Source organism: Cololabis saira, chromosome 22 (assembly GCF_033807715.1).
Source record: "Cololabis saira isolate AMF1-May2022 chromosome 22, fColSai1.1, whole genome shotgun sequence".
NCBI classification, from domain to species: Eukaryota; Metazoa; Chordata; class Actinopteri; order Beloniformes; family Belonidae; genus Cololabis; species Cololabis saira.
Genome location: NC_084608.1, coordinates 12674993 through 12698158, shown reverse-complemented (window position 1 = coordinate 12698158; position 23166 = coordinate 12674993). Strand labels below are relative to the sequence as shown.

General features: G+C 39.2%; 1 protein-coding gene across 6 annotated transcripts in view; it reads right to left on the bottom strand.

The window, feature by feature from the left end:
• The window catches only part of ctnnd2a (catenin (cadherin-associated protein), delta 2a), a 312351-nt gene extending 290253 nt beyond the window's left edge, over window positions 1–22098 (bottom strand). For all 6 annotated transcript variants that reach the window (XM_061713369.1, XM_061713373.1, XM_061713370.1 and 3 more), the window contains exon 1: window positions 21815–22098. The gene's annotated coding sequence lies outside the window, so the exon portion shown is untranslated. The remainder of the gene's footprint in view (window positions 1–21814) is intronic.
• Window positions 22099–23166: the final 1068 nt, after the last annotated feature.

Below are 23166 nucleotides of genomic sequence, written 5' to 3'. Positions count from 1 at the left end.
AGTTTATACAATATGACCTTGTTGTGCTTGGCAAGGAACCAGCAATAGGTTTGAAGAAAAGAACAAATAATGAGTTGCTAAAAAAATCAAACAGGAAATGAGATGGAAAAATAGAATAATGGTTAAAAGTAATAACTTGAATAGCAAGTCAAGACCAAAGCAGGAAATGAGGAAATGCATGAGCTGTACTTGCTGCTATGCTGCATGACATCACACGCAGCCTGGTTGGTTTAGAATCCATAATGTATCACCGATTCCCCTGTGGTTGACTCGTATGCAGGGACGCTGCATTCTGACTTCAGCGATGCGTCTTTTTGTTTGCGAGGACCAGGCTCTAAAGTCATATCTCAGTTTGTTTCAATTCCTCATAACCAAATGCAAAACATATCTATTCACTATGTGTGTTACCCACGTTTTTGATGGCTTCCAAGATTTTAACAAATCTTAATTATCAATAGTGAGTCATAAAACCTACAAAATATAATTATATAAAATAAACACATCACAAAGTATATCTGGTTGTGCTGTAATGTATTTTTTGTAATAAATGGGCCAAAAGCAGGGAGACTTGTTAATGCTGGGGATCAGATGGTGTCTTGTCAATTAGTAGATCTTTCACTCTGCATGATGAATCAAATTCCCACACTAAACTCTATAATCTCTCTCTTCTTTATCTATGTCTTCCCTTCTCTATGATACTGTCCTCTTTGACAAACTTAAAAATGAGCTGGACAACAAGCAGCCACAAGTAACCGGAAAACGTACCCTGCAAGATATCGCTTCTGTCCCATCAAACTTGCTGCCTTGTTGCATGTTGGGTAACACTATCTCTATGATCAAAGTCGTCAATTCTCACACAGGTAATGTAAAAGTCACACAAATGACTACTTCTTCACGCTGTCACACGTTGTTCATATTTCTTCAGCTGTCAGAAGCAATATTGACTAATTGTTGACTGACATTCAGGCCCGAAACCTTGTAGAGGAACAGTGATGTTACTATACTTCAAAACCCGGCATCACTCCACACTCCCTCACAAAGTTACTGCTCTGGAGACTTTGAGGTACATCTCCAACCAGGGGAACGTCATTGATCAGATTTAGTTTAATGCTTGTAAATTAATTTAAGTATTTTAAGCGGACTGGCTATACTGTTGTAAAAAAGGCAAAAGGGCATACATTTGGTCCAAATTTGAAAAAGGCTTTGTGTCATCTGCTTTATCTTTCGGTAAATCTCATTTCAGAGCTCTGAGTATGTTGAACCTGCAGTCACGGAAACTGAGTCTTGCGTTTCGCAAAGCTAGGTTACTTAGCCCTGAGCATGGGGGTTTAGTTAAGCCTGTTTCAGAAACTGAGGTAATTCATACTCAAAGCATGTTACCATGGTAACTGACTGTGAAATAAACTTGGTCAAGGGCAGGTTTACTTCCACATACCCTGAATTTCTGTCTGTCTTCTCCTTATCATTAAGCTGAAATGGTTTTTATTTTCATCAGACAATTGATCATATAACACGCATTTTCACATTTGAACGATGACATGCCGGTTTTCCTTTTTTTTTTAATCAAACCTCAATTAGAGGACAAATAAGGACATTATACATCTTAAGGAATGCTCTGTAAATCCTACTTTCTCATCTCTACTTGCTTTCACAGCAGTCCAGTCGCCAAAACCCGTCAAACAATACAGAAAGAAAAGCACCTGATTGGCAAAATTTGCAAAAAATTAACAGCATGTTCTTTTTAAACACAGCCACAACCCATCTCCACTACCCCCACTTGCCATGATAAATACCTCTAATAAATAGCTCATACCTCCATCCAGGAGTGGCTATGACTGGCTGCAGGTTGGACATTTACTTCACCCTCAGTTTAACATCTCTGAATGAGTGCATTTTTAGATTCACATCAACAAGCTGATGGATTCTATTCTTTTGGTCATCCCGTATAGCATGCATGCAACACACAACAACCAAAGCACCTCAAAGATAAATTCATCTGATTACTTTTCTCTGCACTTGTAGCCTGCCATTTACTGACGCTATTGATTTCGCTTTGACCACACAATTGCCTGAAAGATTTCAAGCAATCATATGTCACTTAGTAATACGCTAAGCCTGCTTTCATCCCCCCAGTAGCATTCATGACAGACTGCTGCCTTTCAAAAAAAAAAAAAAATAGGCTGAATTTCACATTCATATTTCCCCTCCAACTGGACACCCTGATCCTACTTTGATAATGAAAGATAGATTAGTTACCTCCTCATTCATTCCCTTTTACCTTTTGGGTATTCCCTCACAAGCCTTCATTAATTCACTGAACTAAATAGAAAAGTTATTTAATTTGAAAAATGATAGTAATGGTAGTAACAAGAATGATACAGTAAAAGCAGGCTTTAATAAAAGAGCCCTTTTTTATTTCAAACTTCATTTAGAACTGAAACCTGCCGTGCAGATTCCCGTCTAACACATACAGTTTTTACAGTCATATTACTCACTCCATTATTGATCAAACAGAATCAGTAATTCTGTTGCTATACTTTGATGTTAATATACAAGGCTTAATCCCATCCCTATACTGGACCACTATAGTATCAGACTTCCTTCTAGTCAGTGATATCTACACTGTCATGGCAACCAAAGCCACAGGGCTAATGGTTTCCATGGTTTCCATACAACTGGACCCTGAAAGATTCTTATAGATCGCAACCCACTGACTTTCCATTTAATCAGTGGTATATGTGGCAAAGACGGTGGTTGTACTGTATGTTGCCTAATTTCATTCCATGTATGAATGTGGATCAAATAAACAACTCCAATGTCTTTATGAACCAAACTGAGCATGGAGTACCTGTGTATGAGGCTAAGGGATAGCAGGCCCCCTGGACAAGTCAGTGGAAACCGTTTCTGGTTTCTCGCTGTAGTGAATGTGTCTTAATGGGAGAAAATAGTAACTCTTCCCATGAGGGAATTCAAATTCAATTTGCTGCACAGTATGACAGCAGAAAACCCCATGCCTTATAGAAATGTGGCCACTTACAAGCTTGTCTTACATACATGTCTCCTTCACACTCTTTGCTTCAAGGATCCATCAAAATCACACCGTATGGAGGAAAATGGAATCGATCCGCTTTTAAAACAAGGTTTGTTGCAAGACTCTCCTGGTAGACTTTGAAATGATGTAACCCTTTGAAAGACTGGACGAGATCTAAAAACTTCCACTCCTGGCTCAATGCCTCCCCTTGCAAGTCATAACAGTTTAGGGTTTTATGTGCTGGTGGGCTTAAAACCTCCAACGATCAAAGTCAGACACCTAAATGTGCCTTTGGCTTCAATGGACCTTGTGATCCTTGATTATGCCAAAGTTCAGAACACTCGCCACAAATGTGTGAAGACAAAGTTGCGATCTATGTACCATTAACTTAACAGAACTGCTTGTACTTTTAAACAGGATCAATTATAAACATGATTGTTATTTCGAACTACAGGTTGTCTTTATATATTTGATACATTAAGTTAAATGCAAATGGATCCGGGCAAGTTACTACTAAACAGTATATTTAACAGAAAAAGAGGAGTGAGTGAAGAAAATACAGCAAAGTCCTTACAGCTCATAGGGCAGTGTTTAAAGGCAATGTCTGACTTTGAAGTCCATGAGGGCCACTTCAGTAGTGAAAATTGTTGAAAAATCATTAGAGAGCTGTCTCTGACCCGGCATCCAATAAAGAGCTAATTTAAATGTGAGCTTTACTGGAAACTCTTACTGCACATCTAGCAAAAATAACAGTACAGACTACATGCCTATCCCCAATAAAAGTAATCCCCAGCTTTCCTTGGTTTGACTCTGGAATCAATATTTCTTTTTTTTTTCCACCCTAATGGAGAGGAATATATAGTCCACTTCAGAATGAAAACCTGTCGGAGCCAAAGGTTTCCCCGAGGAAACATACTCCATCATCCAATGTCTCCAGAGCAGGTCAGATAATCAAAATTAATATCACATCAGCAAACCGGCAGCAGCAAATAACTAACTTAGTCCTCCCACGTACAAACTTTCCTGGCTGCCTTGTTTCTGTGCGTGTGTGTGTGTGTGTACCAATCTGAATTTTTATTGCATTTACGATCAAAACTTTAACTCTAAGTTTTAGAATGAGTATCAAGTTGTCTATCTGCAGTCCACAAAAAAACAAGAAAGAAAAAAAGAGATGAGAGTGACAGAAATGGTGTGATTGGGTCTTTGTAAGAGTTTGGCAATTTCTATGCACTTTTTGGAAATCTGTTAGGCCTTTCTTCTCGATCCCCTTCAAAGGCCCCTCTCTGACAGATAGAGACTTTCACTCCAAATCGCTGGCACAAGCACAAACCTGGCAGATTTTGAAGCTAATTGGCTTTAACAACAGCGAGGGGTATCTTGTCTTCGCAACTGACTGCAGTTTATCAGAATAAATCCGAGGGCGGAATTTGTTTGGTTTGTTTAAGATATTCCCACAGTAAAAATGACTCTAAAAACAAGCATATGTCTATAAGCAGATGAAATGAAAATATATTATATGAAAAAAAACGTTACTCATTACAAATGAAAACTACCACTGTTCTGTTATAATGGGTTATAACAGTCTAAGCTGAGCTCCCTTCTTAAATGTTTAGCCAGTGAGAGCAATAAAACTTTCACATGTCTACATATCCTTTATTAAGTTCACACCAGTCAACATTAATGGCACAAACACACCCTTGCAGCCTCTTTCTAGCATTGGTGTCTGCTACAAAGATATACAACAAATCTCAAGTTGCATCTACAGATTTCAGCCAGAATTGTTACGCCTGTCAGTGTGTGGAAGCTCCACTCCACTAACATTTAAGAAGTCCATGACCAAACATTTTACTTTTTTTTCCACATTTTTCTTAATCCATTTGACAATTGAAAACGTTCCAAAACCCAAATGCTTTTCGCTCCATTTCTCACAGGCGTGAGACTGCACGGCTGATGCACATCTGTGGTGCTGCTGTGTGCATATGTCGTTAGAAATTCATGAGCTGCACAATATCTAAGTTAATTTATATGCGGATAATATCAACAGAGAGTTACTTGATGAATTATACATAGCAGATGCAGCCCACTGAAAACAGATGAGCAAAATTAATGTGCACTTGCATTTTTAGAGTCTGGTCATAGCTGAAATCTGCACAGCACCCAGCAGGAAATAAGAAGAAACATCAAACACCATTACAAGGCAATTTGATGCCAAATGAGTAGTTACGACATTCAACATATAACTATGTTATGGCATTTGAAGAGTTCTGTACACTTCTTAACATCAATTTTGAAAAAGACATGGGGAAAACTAGTTTTTATACTGATTATGAGAAAATCTGGTGCAGCAAACATGTGGAAAATTGAGCAAATCAGACAGTTAACTCAAGAATATTTTGTACAACTTGGCGTGTCACAACATAGTTAATCTCACTTTATTTAGTTATTCATCCACTTCATGTATCTAATTTATTACTTTTAAGTCTAAAACTTTTTTCTTCCACAGAAAACTTTTATCTGATATTGCGCCCTTGTCCCCTCCCAGTTGAATCTGAGGATTTTGTTTGATCTCAACAAAGGACAAATTAATCTCCTTAGTATTTCATAACACCAATTTTTGTTGTATTTGTCACTAACTTAAAAAGCCTTTTTTCCTGCCAGAGTCGCTCGTTCTCTGCAAGACCAAAAGGACAAATTAGGACCTCTGAGTACAGAAATCTGCAATCTCGACCTTGCTTAATACAGCACCTTGAAGGTGGAGTAGGTAGTGCCGGAAATATTTGCAAGGACAGAAGAGTTTTGAAAGCATATAACCAAAGTGCACAGCCTCTTCCCTCTAACCTCCATCTAAAAGCATGCCTACAGAATCACCCCTCAGAGATTCAGAGCACATGAATGTGCACTACCCTAGTAAAAATCATCACGTTCAATGGATTACATATCATATGACATAGCCAATCTCTGTAAAAGTTCTACATTTACTGTGATTCACCACAGGTCATAACAGCATATCTATATGGGTTGCTGACTATTAAATTGATGTTCCTCACAGAAAAATGGCTACCAGCTAATCACCGCAGGCTATGGGTGACACAATCTAGCCTACGTTGGTTTACAAGACATGCAGACAGGATAACAGGATGTTAGGGATAAACAGGCTTTTCCTCATGGTTCATCTGAGGGACAAGGCATAAAGCTACCTGAAAATATGGGATACATGATAGGGCAAAGGAAAAATTAACTGTCAAACAGAAATAAAGCCACTATGATGGGCTCTCAGGGACAGCTGTGGGGCTCATGAGGTCAGCTGCTGGTAATCGGTAGGTGGGAGGCTCGGTTGTTGCCCTCAGAGTCCCCATGTCCATCTGTCCTTGGGCAAGACACTTAAGTCCATATTGCCTTTGAAGGATTGTCACATGTGTGATAGAAAAAGTAGTTAACAGATGAGATGAAATTGTATTGATTTCTATAGACTTATGAGGGTACAACATATGTATGTGTTTTTGACTTGTAGCGTCAAAGCGCTACATAAGTGAAATCCAATTACCAATGCTCATCTAATCCATGTAGGGCTGAAACGATTCCTCGAATAATTTGAGTAATTCGATTCCGATTATAAAAAATGATCGAGGAATTTTCTCTGCCTCGAGGAATCGTTTAATTTTGCAGCTCAAAGCAGGGTATTTCGCCCGGACTACGTTTAATGCGGCACAACGCGCTGACACCACACACGTAAAAGAAGAAGAAAGAGGCGGCCGATATGTTTGGTTTTTGTAACATGCAATGCTCAGGCAGTCTGCAATGGCCAAGACGGGAAACACATGTAGCTCAGTGCTAACTTTTATTTTCAATCCACTCTATATTCTTCATAGGTTCCTCTAAACATCTGCTCCCGCTACAGTTTTAACTAAAAGAACATGTGCTCCAATACAGCAGGTCTCATAATTTTATTTTGAACACTGCCAAAACTCAAAATCTTATAAAGACTTCAACTTAAAACTTAACTAGAACTTAAAATTAGCTTGACACAAATGAAAGTTCAATTGAAACACGTGGGAAAAACACCTAATCTTTTAACTGATGTGTGTTATCAGGTGTAATGGCATTTTTAGGTTAGAAATAAGAACATTTCTTGGTGAGATCCTTAGTTTTTTGAGTGACCGGAGTGAATTTGGTCAACTGGTGTAAGTTCAGGGTTTTTAAATGCACAGCCATGAATCTACTGAACCTACATGAACCTACTACTATAATTTAGTCCTAGTAATGTCAATTTACATCTAACATCTTATGTATATTTATAATTGCTCTTTAACTAAACAAAAATAAGTTTTATATGATTACTCGATTAATCAATGGAATTTTCAATAGAATACTCGATTATTAAAATATTCGATAGCTGCAGCCCTATCATTTGTTGTGTGTTTTTTTTTCTGTTTCTGTATTTTTATTCATACTAAAACAATAGGGGGGAAAAAAAAGTTCTTTTTTTTTTCCAGGTATCTCTGTCACAGCTTGGGGGTTTTGTCAGTTTTGGGGTTTATGTTCCTGTTTTATTTTGAAAGCCTGTGTCCTTGTGTTTTAGTTTTGTCTTGACTTCCCTTGTTCCCATCTGTCCTGATTGTTTGCACCTGTGTCTCGTCAAGTCCTCTGAGTATATCTTGTTTTGTGTTTCTTGTCATGGTTTGTCACATTTTTCACCTGACTGTTTTCTCTGTCAGGTTTTTTTTTTTTTTTTTTCAGATTTAGCCCCAAGTATTTGGTTTTGAATCCTGCACAGCAGTGGGGGGGGGGTGTTGTCTCTGCCTCCTGCATCTGGGTCCTACACACTCCAATCATGACTATCTATAACTAAATTTAAATTCTGATGACCTCAATACAGAGAGGATTGTTTGCGGACCACCAAAGCATGGTATCATGCTTCACTGATTTTCACAGAGGGTTTGCTGTCAGGTGAGACATCATTGCCTGTGCGCTGCCCTCTCCACAGAGGTTTGGGAGCAGCACATGAGCAAAGTGCACAACGGCAAATACCACTGGGCAACAAAAACATTTTTAGGAAGTGGTTAGTGGATATCAACTAGCTTTTCAAATTGCAGAGGTGGTTGCACGCTAGGGCTGTAATCAACCAAATACATTCTTGGTTGACTGAAGCCCTCAAATGTCGACTAAAATTCGACTAATTGGCTATTTTTGTGTGGTTGTTTTTTTTGTTTTCCATTATAGTCGTTGGTTTGCAATATATTAAATACTTTTGTTTTTCGACTGGTGGAGTCAGAGAGAGAGAGCGAATGAGAGAATGCTAGTTACGCAGCACACAGGTGGGTCGGAATGAGATGATTAACATTAGGGTTGTCAACTCCCTGAAAGATAAATAAGGGACACCTCATCAGGCCAACCCGATTACCTTCACCTTTCCTGGCGTGGTGAATTTTTTTTAGCCCCTTTTTATGTGAGTCAAACGATTTTTTAACTATTTGACTAAAACCTGAATTGAATTAGATGCATATTTTTGAATGCCATGGACACATGGAAAACAAATTATTATCCAGCAATTCACTTTAATACAAAATAACAAAATGAACTGAATAAAATAAGTATCTTTCTTAAACAGAAACCTGTCCTGCTTAACTTAAAATTGTATAAATTAATATAAAAAAATGGAAAGAAAGCAGAACATCCATTCTGTAATAGTGCACATTTTTAGTGCAATAACAAAAGTGCAAACAGAAAACTTGTAATATTTGTGCCTCAAAGGCCATGACTGTAGGCTATAGTTGTAGTTAAACAGAACAAACTAACTTATGAACTCAACAGCTCAATGCCATTTTCCATTGGCATTTTATGACTATTTTTTGACTCTCACAGTAATACGGGCTAGGCCTAAAGTGCGTCCCTTTTCAGCTCAATACGGGACGTGTACTTTACTTTTTACGGGATGATTCTGTTTTTCAAGGGACGGGTGGAAACCCTAATTAACATCCAGCACCGGGATGCCGCCGTTGTTGCTGGCGGTTGTGCCTTCAGTTACAAAACAATTAATAGACTAAAAACATGTTCATATTGTCAAAACATACGGGCAGGTTATCTTACCGTTTTCAGGTGATAGCCTGCGCCATGTTTGATGTGGAGTTGTGATATCCAAACTGTTGCTTGGAAAGTTTGACTTAAACTTTTTTCCATTGTCCATTTTTATGAAATTCTGCCACACTGCAGATGTCTGAGATGATAGAGTTCAACAAATCACCTCGTCCTTCTACTTTACAATCTGTCCGTCTCAAATCAGTGGGTTGGGCTGATCCATAATAACAGAAACACGGGGGTGTCCAAAGATACACCGTTACCTGCGAAAGAGATGCGCTCTGAAAACACCCCCTTTAGAACTTGGTACTTTCCCCCTGATGAAATTAAAATAAAGAATTGACCAGTCAGAATTTTAGTCCAGCCAGGCCCCATGTCTAATAAATTGACCAGTTGACTGGGAGATTACAGCCCTATTTTCACACTGCATCTTTCAACCTGTGACTGAAAAAGCTCTGGCTTCAGGTGTGGCCTCTGGATGTGAAGGAGTTGAAGGCAGGAAGGAAGATGAGGGTGAGGACTTGGGAGTGTTGTGGCTATTTTATGTCTGGTCAGACTAGGGTTTAAAGATGAATCGAGTTTTCAAAATTGCCATTTTATTTAATGCAATTGGGAAGATCACAATGATTTAAGCAGCTCAAAATTTGATTATTTTGAAGTATTTTGCTGCTCCATGAAGCAACACAAACATGTATCAACATCTATAAAAATACCATTGGCATCAGCTCAATAAATAAAAGAAAAAAAAACAGACATAGTGCTAGTGATATTTTAATGTATCTTTTTTAAAAAGACAACTCCCGCACACCTTCTTCTCACCATACACTTGTTTATTAGGCCAACGTTTTCGGTCATAGACCTTTTTCAAGGCATAATATTTTTTCATTTTTGATGCCTTGAAAAAGGTCTTTGACCGAAACGTTGGCCTAATAAACAAGTGTACGGTGAGAAGAAGGTGTGCAGGAGTTTTCTTTTTAAATTTGGCTGCAGCTTTCCTCCTCCGACTCACCTTTCTGCAAATCCGGTGTGCAATAAGTTTTCCACTTCGAATGTATCTTTTTTAAAAGCATTGAAATTCAAATGTTATTTTGCTAATGAAATTGAAGCTATTTATTAGGTATTTTCCCCAAATTATTCAGTCCCACATCAGGGCAGCATGATGGCTTGGTGGTTGGCACTGTTCCTCACATCAAGAAGGTTCCTGGTTTGACTGCTGGCAGAAGTCTTTGAGTAGAGCTTGCATGTTCTCCCATTGTTGCATGGGTTTTCCTCAGATACTCTGGCTTCCTCCCACCATATATAATGTAGGTTAATTGGTGATTCTAAATTGTCCATAGGTGTGAATGTGTGTATGCGTTAGGAAGGTCCTCTTGTGTAAAATATTTGCGCCAAATGTATATGTGGACTGCAGTGTTTGTAGCAACCCCTCTGCTTAGAGGGCATTCAGTTCGAAGTGAGAATCCCTTCGTGATGGGCTGTAACTACACCCGTCATCTCACGTTGTTGTAGCTGCAGGTGCAGCACTACACTATAATATTAATTCTTGTTTACTTCCTGCAGCGTCCAGTCCAGTTTGCGGTTCTTTTTCAACCTATACCAGTTTTTCACATTCAAAATACTTTATTATCTAAGAAAGGAAAATGAATTGTTTCTGTTGTCATGATTTAAGTCTCTTCAAAAATATTCTGCTGCATTCTCAGCCATGGAACATGTTCACTATAATACTAACAAACTAATGGCCTTTCTGTCTCTCCCTGCATGCATAAAACTGTACATCAGCACTAAATGCATTTCGTTCTCTATTTAATTATGTATTTATGTATTCATTATCAGAATGTAAAACTGATTTTAACCACTAAATCAACAAAGCTTCTAGAAACAATGACACCTTCTCCACCTTTTAGCTGTTAGAGGAAAATATTTAATCAGAGATCATGAATAATTTGAAGGAAGAAGTCATAGTTCAGAGGATTTAGATTATTTATTTTTGTCTATTTTTATCACTGATTCTTCTCAGGCTTTGCAGAACGTGGTGAGAGTAAAACCGGGGTGTCCAGCTTGTGGAATTTCTCCAGATTGCAGATTCCTTCCAGCATCCTCCCGTTTACTTACGGATTTAAATGTGAAGCGTTCCTTTTGCTGAGCTCTGTGATATATAATTCATGGACCACCACCAGTGACACAACAAAACATGTCCCTTTCATAGACATAGCTTATTATTCCTGAATAGGTTGTTATGGTGCTGAATATTTAATCTGAATGCATCCAAAAGAAGAAATTTGTTCTCATGCTGTTTTGTTATAAAAAAGAAAACTTGTTGTTGAGCGAGCAACTGTACACAACAAAGGATGTGCCAGGAGGAGTTGGAATAAATACAAATTCTGAATACCAGGACAGATCATATGCAGTTTACGCCAACATGAGTTTTACTTTAAAAAAAAAAAAAAAGCAGCACATTTTGTAGATAAACTAGAAATCTGTCTTTGTCAGCTTTGGGATTGGAATGAAATCACATATTGTGGACAGTGAGAGCTAAGCCCTGACTGTGGATATAGCCTTCTGTTGTCAACACACATCAATAAACAACATAATAAAACATCCCATGGTCAAAACATTATTTCAGGTGTTGTTCTTCTTTCACAAAAGGCGGACAGTCTCGCAGCTAAAGCCTCTCAACTTTCTCATTTGATCCATGCTCCACAGGTGGTTACTGTTTTGATGTCACCTACAGTATACTGCTCTATTTCAAAAACACCCCTCACCCTCTGTGTCGTCTTTCCCCCATGGCGACTGTTTCCTTTTGCTGCCCTGATCTCTGATGACCCTCCATTTCTGTCTTTATGCCCATTACATTTTCTTTCATTGATCCAAGGGGACACAAATCCACACCCACACAAAACCATCACAGCAAGGCAATAAACTGAGGCGGCTAAATCCATAAAAAGGCCATATTGATCTGATCCCTATCTCTGCCCGTCTCTGTCTATGCCACCGTTTCTATCACATCCGTTTTCCAGAGGAGTGAAAAACAGTTTGATTGACAGATCGAAGTATCACAACAATGCGCAGGTGATCAGTGAGTGCTGTGTGGGGGACAGCAGGAGATCAGATATTACCTGAGGCCCAGTCAGTGGAAGAGTAAAGAAAGGGTATCTGAACTCTAAAGGAATCAATATATATATATATATATATATATATATATATATATATATATATATATATATATATATATATATATACAGATTTATTTATATATACATATATATATATATATATATATATATATATATATATATATATATATATATATATATATATATATATATATATCACCCGTTTATAAATATTGATAAGAAAGGTTGAATCCATCATATGTGTCAGTTTTGTACGGTGGCCGATAAGGGCCAAACGCACTGCAACGGCCTAATGCGTCTCAGTTAAGGAAAACGGCTTCAAGTACAGAAACGATTCAAATTCACAAACTCAAAACGAGGTACAAAGACAAATGCAGCATCATCAAACGCGCTGCAAATAGAGAAACGATGCAAAGCACAAAACGATATAAAACAAGAAACCATCTTCAAAATAAAAAGGCTTCATAACCAGTTACCAAACCTGCAGGGGGCGCTCTCAGCGTAACAGCTCAATGGACAGACACACACGATGTAGAGAGAGACCGAACAGCTGACTGAACCACCATGGTTTAAACATACAGCGGGAACGGTAATGTGATATAATGTGGTTTATATCACTGTACAACGCTGTACATTACGAGACGTTTCTTTATTATATTTTAACGTTACAGTCAGCTGTTCGGTCTCTCACTACATCCCGTGTGTGTGTCCATTGAGCTGTTACGCTGAGAGCGCCCCCTGCAGGTTTGGTAACCGGTTATGAAGCGTTTTCTTTTGAAGATGGTTTCTTGTTTTATATCGTTTTGTGCTTTGCATCGTTTCTCTATTTGCAGCGCGTTTGATGATACTGCATTTGTCTTTGTCTTTGTTTTTTGCAGCACGTTTTTTCATTTGCACCACGTTCCTCTTTTTGTACCTCGTTTTGAGTTTGTGAATTTGAATCGTTTCTGTACTTGAAGCCGTTTTCCTTAATTAGGCCTTTGCAGTGCGTTTGGCCCTTGTCGGCCACCGTAGTTTTGGAGTCATACTATGGTTCACTTCGGCAGTGAAGATAAAGTAAAGATTTAGACAAATGCATATTATAAAACAGACGCTAAAAAAAATACATTTTTAAAAAACTTTTTAGCATGATCATTTTTAGTGTTCTGAACTGAAGTACTTATTGGATTTGATCACCGAAATGTATTTGAATTATCACAGCAATAAACACTTAGGGGGGTAAGTATTCTCAGCAAGGCACAGTTGCCATGCCAACCTGATCTGATTGTGTCGAAAATCACAGATGCAAGCACTGAAGAAAAGCCTTTTTCTTTTTCCATACTACATGACATGTACTGTTTTGGACAACTTTAGGAAAGAATTTAGTGTCGGTACATGACAGCTGATGAGCTGCCACTAAAAACTTTGTTTTCAGTGGCTTTGCTCCGGTTTTTCCCCGTGACCCTTCACGGGATACAACGGGGTATAGGATGGATGGATGGATGGATGGATGGCTTTGGATTTTGATTGGTTTTGGGTTAGGGTTTAGGGTATAAAATATTTCATATCAATCATCTGTTCAAGCAAATAAATCTACTACTGCAAACAGGTTGAAAGTGGCTTATTTGGGGTCATTTGGATCTGAAAAATGTATCAGTGAGCCACTGAGACTTCCAGGATAATTTTAGGCAACAATAACATCCCGAAGTAGAATTGTCCAATGTCGCCATCTTTATCTCTACTTAAATTCACATCTTGCATCACTTGCATCACTAAATGAGGAAGCCAAAACTCTATGACTCTTTTGTTTTGCTATGTGTGGCAGGGTGGAGGAGTGGGCGTGGTCTGTGGGGGAGTAGCGCACAGGTGGCGCAGGTTGGATCAGCTGATTGGGCACAGGTGTGTCCAATCAATCTCTCCTCCCTGCCTGGGTATTTAAGGAGTGGGCTGATTGTGCATAGGGGTCTGTAGAGTGTGATGACACGGAGCTGTCTGAGACCCGGACACGACGGCTGTCGTGTGTGTATGTGTATGTACGTGTCTGGTGATGAATAAATTCAGCCATTTCTCCGCTAAACCACGTGTCCTCATTCCTGTCAGCTTATCACATGAAATACATTTATATTGCTACTGTTTTATTAGATCAAAATGACTAATGAAATATGTTGTGATTACTTGGTGAACAGTTTTTGAGGGAATGAAGTCAGGACTGATGAGCAGACTAGGTCATTCTACCTGCCGTTGCCATTTTCTTTTATTCCAAGTTTTGGAATTACGTATTGACATTTACCATGTCAAAACCAGACCATGCAAAACGAAGGGTCTCCCATCGTATAAGCAATATTTCTTAACATCCAGTGTTTGAACAGGATCACTGGGTACGTCCTGCCAAGTTCTGACTTCTGAGATAAAATAATCCATTATTGTGGTGAATTTTTCCTGTCAGCGTGCCAGACATCAGCAGTTGGAGAGAAACCTTTTACATTTGACTGCAATGCTCCTGTCATATTTCTTGTTGACAAGTTAAAAGCAATTGACATATTTCTAACAAGTGAATACCAACATTTCCGTCTCAGTTTTCCCAGCTAAGTTACTCGCTGCTTTGTATGCCTGCACACTTTGCACCACATCATGGCTTGTTTTGCGAGCTTCATATAAAAATCAATAAAAGTCGCACTCGCGCTTTTTTTATTTTGTAGGAACACTAATATTATTAATTATATTCTGTTAGTAATTAGTTAAACTACTCATGAATTGAAAAAGTAATACAGTAGTAACACTTTACTACCATTATCCATCACTGTCTGCAACTGCTGCTAACCCCAGTTCCATGCTCCATTATATTCAGCCTTAAGCTTGAGAGCACTTTTTATGGGAAAGAATCGGTAACTGGTTGATGTGTGACTATTTTTTTGTTATTTTTGTTTTTGGATGTTGTTTTTTTTGCACATAAAGTTCATTGCTCACTTAGGGTTTAGGCTAAGACATTAAGCCGTAAACATTGGCTTTTAAAAACGTATAAAGGGGAGTGGACCAACAGAGAGCGGGGTTTATGAGCCTATATGCCATAGAGAAATGAAGCCATAATTTTGACTGTTACTTTTGGGTTTCTATCTGCTCTGCTGCTTTTTACCAGCCTGATGTGAGTCAACAACACATGAGTCATAATGAGATTGCACTGAAAAGACTGATCAGTACCAACTGTCCATGGTCGAACTACAGACAAGGTCGAGCATTTGGTAAGTCAAGGGGCTATTTTGTGGGTTGCTTAAAGGGTTGAAGAGTGTCAGTTGTATCCAAATGTAATTTGCATGGAAGCCCAAAGCTGAACTACCACATTCAAAAAAGGCACATCTTGCAGAAGAGGGCAGCTGGAGTGGGGTGATTTGCTTCTTATTCCCCTAAAACTATCTACTATAAAAAATATGGTCAAAAAAAGTGCCCTAAAACAGTAATCTTGCAGGATTTTCATCAAATCATTTCATGGGCATTTTCACAAAAAGAACCAAATTACAGATACTGGCAAAAAAAAGGCATATTTTTCATTTTTAATGTTGAGGATATGTTTATTTCTTTTGCCGGGCTATTTTACGCTCATGTATCCTTGTCAACCAATGACATGTTAACAATTGTTTTCCTCCCTAAGTTAATTTGACCTTTGACAAGCCACCATTTACAACAAAGAGCTCAGTTATACCAATTATTGTATTTTGTTTGTTCTCATTGTCATGAGGTTCTATCAGCTCCATTCTGCAGCAGCTAACAGGTTTCCAACCTGCATGTCGCATTTTCTGGCTGTGCTCAGACAAAGAAAGTAATGAAGTGTGTGTTTAAAAAATAAAACAAGAAAAAAAATGTATAAAACAAAGACATACCTGCACATTCATTAATTCAACCACAGACATTCATATCTTATCAAACATATCATTACCTACTCGAACCAGTCAGAGAGATAATACTATGTTGCTGTTGCTAAGACTATACATACAGGAAATATAGATGACTATAGAAGACAACAACAACAGACCTCCCTGTTTCCTTCTATATAACATGTCATTATACCAAGTCTTTCCTTTTTTTCCTCTCACACACTTTCAGTTCAGGAGTAGCATTTTCTCCAGCATATAAGTACCTTAAAATGACAGTACTTGCTGCAAACCAGCATTTGTGAAAATCAGACCAACCAGCCATGCAGGAGAAACTGTTAAATTTCTTTCTTTTGCAGAGATCGATTTTCCCGAAAAAAAAGGTCAGAATGTAAAATCATACAAAAAGAATGAGCACAATTCTGTGTTTAAATCAGAAACCATTGAACAGAAATGAACCGGGAGTTAGTGAAGAAGCAATGAACCGCCCCAGGTCATAGAATTTCAGAGAGACGTATTCAGGAAAATGATTTGTGCTTGATGCAGCCACACACATGCACATCTGCACATACAGTGACAGTCTCGCATGTAGTCTCCAACCTTAAGCCATATTTGAAGTCTGATTACAGTCATTCATGTAATAAAGGTCACAAAAATGCACATGCACACCAGCTTAAAAACAGACTTCCATGCTAGTCATAGACGCACAAACCAGCTCTAGGCTACATATTTGCCGGGGGAAATCAGAATGATCTGTGCTCCAGCTACGGCTTCGCTTTGATGCTCAATTAGTTCTGGCAGGCATGGCTAGCTGAGCCAATTATTAATTCAGATTTGCAAGTATAGTGTGGCAGGCACAAACCCAATGTCATGGCAAGGCAACCACTGACATATAACTCTTATTCTAAGGCTTTTGCAGAAATATTTAATAGTTCTTATTATGCAGTATTTTCATTTTTGGACACTTTTACAAAAATAATTACAGCATGTTTCAGTTGTGTGGTTTTGCTTGTCACATTGGGTTGTGTTGCTTTTTCTTCACACTTTTCTGTCACTTCTTAAAATCGATAGCTCTAGTCTCTCTGCTGGTTTCCCTTCTTGCTGATTATAAGCCTGTTTCTCTCCTCAACCTCCACTCCTCTCTTTACACCCCACCTCCTCCATTTTCTTAACAGTTTACCACTTCCTGTGAATCCCCGTCAGCCACCTGCCTCACAATGCTCTTTGTCATATCACCCTTTATCCGACTTTCCTTTACTTCTGGCTTTCATTTCCTGATTGAATCTGATTGCATTTCTTCTTCTTTTTTCATCATGCTAAAATTTGAAAGTGTGAGTAGATAATGGCATGGAGGGAGGCAGGGGAGGGAAGTGGGCTGACAGAGGGAGTCCCATCTGCAGCGAGCTCATTAGAAGATGGGAGGAGAGTCGGCATCGGAGACACACTAGTAGGCATCCACACAGTCCCCTCTCTGTGTGTGTTTTTCTCTCTCAAGCACATATTGCTGCTTTGCTGGACCCATTCCGACTCATCGCTATCTCCCCCATCACTCTCTGTCTTCCTCCTGCTGCACTCCTCAAAGTCTCACTCTCATTAATCACTGTGAAACACAATGCACAGCAACTGAATACCTTTACCTTTTACCACCTATCAATGCTGTATGGCCACATATTTTTACTACACGTGGCGTCAGTGAAAACTGAGAAAAACGTCCAAAGCCTCGTCAACATGGAACAATTCATCTTCTACATTGAAAAAGTAGGATTCATTCCTGATAGAGAGATTCAGTGCTCAACAAAGCTTGAATGAGCCGTCTGCTTACTTAATGCCGTTCGACCACAGCTTTTTCAAAAGCTACCTGACAGATAAGGAAAGGAGACATAATTTGACTTTTTTTTTTTCTTCTCAAAAATTGATGCAATTTACTGAACTATTTTTGAAATTCGGGAACATGTTTTGGTCATAATTGCACAGGTAACAACCATGTTTTTACATCCTCGTTTATAGATTTTTATTTTTTTTGGGGGGGGCGGGGGGGGGGTTCAGCATCTCACTCAATGGATAAAGGCATATTGTGCCAAATACATGATCCATTCTTACAGGAAAGTAATAATACTTCATTTAACTTCAAATGGAAAACAATGAGTCTGTCAACAGATGATGAAGACACATCAATAAGGTAGGTAAGTATTAACAAAGAGACACCATATTAGCAAAAAACCTGCAAATGTTATTGATATAGTGGTTGATGTAGGGATCCACAACCAGTAAACTGTGCCATTTCCTGAACGGTTGTTGCACAACTACTGATAAGCTCCAAGACATATGGTGCAGTCAATGGTTTTTATTAGGGGTGCAAAGATTGACTGATACGAATCAGAATCTAATTTTAGTGCTCAAAATGCAACATACTGTAGGTATGAGGATCCCTGGATTCAAAACAATATACCATGAAGCAGCTAATAACATGTTTCTGTATTTAGAAGTCAATTAAGTAATGTTTTTGGGAGATCCTACACCTTGTGAAAGCCATATTTCCACCTCTGTAAAAAACAAGCACAGGTCTGCACCGTTACTTCACAGGGGGTCAGCAGGTGAGTGGGGTCTGCACGCAATGTACACAACGTACCGTATCAATCAAACCTTGCTCAGATTTGGCTGATAAATCATTACCGTCTTGCAAGCGAGGTAAAAGCCAAAGCTGTCATTTACAGAGCACAGTAAAATGTAACATGTAGAAATCATATGTATTTTAAAAAGAAGGAAGGGAACTAGAAAAACACTTAAGGGTCGATGAGCACAATCAAGATCAACAAAATACTGGAAAAATAAAAGACTTAAAAACAGATATTGGAGATTTTTTTTTCAACAAGAACTCTGGAAAATAAAGGTGGTGACATTTAAACTCTCATAATAAACTGATTGTGCATTCGTGGGTAAAAAGCTACAGTAATGTGATTACTTCAGGCGAGAAGCTGACTCCAAGTTCTTAATACCTTCAAACTTCCAATAAGAGGCTTCTTAAACATGCTGACCTTTTTATATATAAGTCATAGCAATCGCTATGTGGTTGGAATGATGTTGCTCGTCTGTGTTTCTCTAAAAAGCGTGCCTAGACTCTGACCTGGTCACTATTGCAGTGCACCATGCATGATCATTTGCGTGGTGCAGAGCATAAATGTATTTCAATATTTCTCTTGCGTAATAATAGCACAGATAATTAGACAACTTCACGACCGACCCAGAGGGGCAAACTTAAGCATAAAGAATATTATTATGTACAGGGTAGAACACATTAAGTGTAGTACACAGCCCCCTTGAGGACAAGAAGAGTGATATTACAGGTTTAATGGTGTGGAACATGTAAGTGATTGTGTAACAATTCTACTGTAATGGCATCTTTGTAAAACTGTCCATCAACACAGCTCATAAGCATCTCGTAACCAACATGAGCATCAAGTTGCGTGATGGATGGGTACGTTGCGGCTGCCAATTAGCACTCACCCTGTTCCCATGAATATGCAATCAATGAAGTACGCCACAGTGGATCAAATGTTAGCAAGCTGCCCGAGGCCAGCAGACGTCGCACAAAGTGAATATTTGGAAACAGACAAGTGCTAATATTTCCCTCTTCTGTTGTTTTTAGCGTCCTTTTTTTTATAGAAATCAAAGGTAAGAAGGTCAGAATCGTGGATCTGGTAGAGATGTGTCCTGTTGTTGTAGGACGGGCAATGCTCATTGTGTATTCTCAACGCCCATAACCTCATGCAAGTTATCAAATATTCTGAAATAGATGAAAGTAAAAATGACGTAAAACCTCACCCTGATCAAAAAACTCTGTCTTGCTATTAAGTACAGTATAAAATATGATTATAAAATTACTGTAATGTATAGCCTCCAAAGTCAAGGCCTAAAACCCAACCTCCCTCCCTCTCTTGAACTCAGTCTTCTCACTCAACACTTTATGGCTCAGCCTTCAGATTGATGGTGACATTATGGTAGCATATTTAATCTGCCGCTCTATCAATGCAATAAACCAAACTCAGCTCTCACATCCTGATGATTAAAAGTATCTATTCATAATAGTTGCAGCCCTCTTCGATTCCTCTCTGACCCTACTCCGACACAATCAGGATAACTTCAACTCTTCAACTCAAAGTCTCTCCCCTCACATCAGCATCACTCTGCGTATAAAGCAAGTGCCGGGCCAGCTCATCGTGGCAGCTTGTTGGACTGTCGTCAGCACTCCATCCTGTGGACGTCTGCCAGTATCCCCTCCGTCCGATCAATAGGCTCCAGCGGCTCCAGCGGCTAGCTTCCCCCTTTGCTCTCTCCATCTCTCAGCTACCCCGCTCTAAAGCCTGTTCTGTTCTGCCAACACAGCATAGTGATTAGGCATTAGGCCTGCGCTGCTGTGTGAATTAGCTTAATCTGTGTCCGCGATGAAGGACGAGGCTTTTCATGCCCACTGGACACATTCACTGGACATTAAAGAAGCTAATCTTTAGAAAATTTAAAGAGGATGGTGTGTATGTGTGAAAGAGGGAGACTTCACAAGAACTGTTGAGACAGTTCCCACAGTGATAGGTCCTTTGTAATACTCTTTATTCCTCGACAGTGTGGGGGGAAAAAAAAAATCTAGCGAAACTCTTGAAGATGTGTGGCTCAGGGGTAAGAAGAGTGTTACACTGTCATCTTTTAAAGTACTGGAAAAGTGGATAATGTGGTAGTTGAAACAGATTGAGCAGCTGTTGTCTGTGGGAGAAACAAATCTATGTCCTCGTTTTCCTCCACCAGAGGTCAGTTTGAGGGGAATTACATGTGATTGCCTTCTCCTTGTCAGGCAGCTGCTTACCTGGCACAGAGGAAGCTGCCCGATCTGCAGTCTCAGCTCAAAGTCTTCTGGTTTCAAGGCAACATGGGTCAAAAGACAAAGAAGGATTGATGTGTGTGATGTTGAGCATGCACTCTAAACAGAAAATGCCTTGTATGTCTGTGCCCCAGCTGCACATCATGTACCTGCCTGTCTGCTGACCTGGAGCAGGATGTACATGCACCCCCAGCATGCTTAACAGTGGCTGACTCTCTGCCTCCCCCCCCCACATCATGTTCTGGATTTAGTGTGTGTGCCCTTGACAAACTGCCCTGTGGAAATGTGTACTGATCAACGTACAGTACAAGTAGGGCTGCGGGGAATGTATGGAGTCCAGCTGTTCTCCTTTAAACCCTGTGATCCAGAAACTTGGAAAATGGGCATTTCAGTAATGAGTTGCATGAACAACATCTGAGACACATGTACCCATGTACAACTAAATAATACACAATTTTGTCTCCTAAGTATATATTCAAAAGAACAACAACTTTACTCCTTATGGCGAATGAAATTCGTCAATCAAATGTAATCAACTGTCAAGCTGCAGGCTACCCCCTTTTTGCTCTCTCAAAGAAGCGAGCACCTTGGCAGCACTTTTACGCACAAGCAATGGTGGATGTAGGTCAGCCATGAAGTCATGAAGAGCCAAATATGTTAACCGTACAGTAAATAATTGCTTAACAGTGTCTAAATGAGAGCATCGTGTTCAAACTAGGAGTTTCCCCAAACCATCAATCATTATCCTGAAGTCATGATCGGATTTCCTGAGCACTTCCCAACATTGCAGGACGAACTGAATAACCTGGCGCTTCCTTTCTCACTGGCTGATAACATTCAGTATCCAACTAGGACTTACCGAAATGAGATCGTGGCCCCTCTCGGGCTTCTCCTCGGTCCCCTAGTGTCCCCGGTGCTCCCCGCTTCACAAGTCAATCCGCAGTGAGCTCGGATCAGATCAGATCAGAAAGGAGCGCTGCGCCTTCTCGCTGCGTCCACAGTTGCCGTGGATGCAACGACCATTGGCCGGGATGCTGTGTTGCGGGGCTGAGCGAGGCTGAGGCATCCGCGGAGGCAAGAGGGGGGAAGATGTGCAGGATGTGGAGGGAGAGGGAAGAGGAAGAGGCAAAGAGCGTTGTAGGGAAGCAAAGAAAGAAAGAAAGAGTGAGAGAGGAGAGAAGCACTGCAGCGACGCGGAGGCAGCGCGAGCCAAGAGGAGGCAGACAGAGCTCTCCGTCTGGATCCAGCCCTCACTCACACACACACGCTCACACGTGAAGCATTGATTTCATACGAGGACATGGGGCGACATCTTCAGGTGGGAAGTAGAGGTGGGGAGACGCCCAGGGGCGCCTCCAAAAATGTTTCATAGGGGGGGGCCAGATGGGGCCACTTAAATTCGTGGGGTGGACACCAAAACTAAAAGCCATCATTACATGATTTTATTATAGCCTACTGTAAAAACTGAAGGCATATATATATATATATATATATATATATATATATATATATATATATATATATATATATATATATATATATATATATATATATATATATATATATATATATATATATATATATATATATATATATACATATATATATATATATATATATATATATATATATATATATATATATATATATACATATATATATATATATATATATATATATATATATATATATATATATATATATATATGCATTTTTCATATATAATATAGATCATATATATTTATTTTATTAAGATATATATTTATTTTTTTTCTTTTTCTTTTTTAATATTTTTTCTCTTTCTTTTTTATTTATTTATATTTTATTATTATTATTTTTTTTATTATTAGGCTCAGAAATACTTAAAGAAACGCCGACTGATATGTTTTTGGCCCAAATGATTTGGGATGAAATGCATAACTGACGATAGAATCTATGTGACCGGCAAGTGTTTTTTTTTTGTTTTTTTTATTGAGGCAAGTGGGGTGGCCAGCAAATTTGTAGGGGAGGCCATGGCCACCCCTGGCCACCCCCTGGTGGCGCCACTGGAGACGCCTAAAGCCTGAATTATGGTTCCGCGTTAAATCGACGCAGAGCCTACGCCGGAGGGTACGCCGTAGGCTCTGCGTTGGTGTAACGCGGAACCAGAAATCAGCCTTAATAAGCCCGGTTTTGATATGTGTATTGTGATGGTGATATTGTTCAACCACT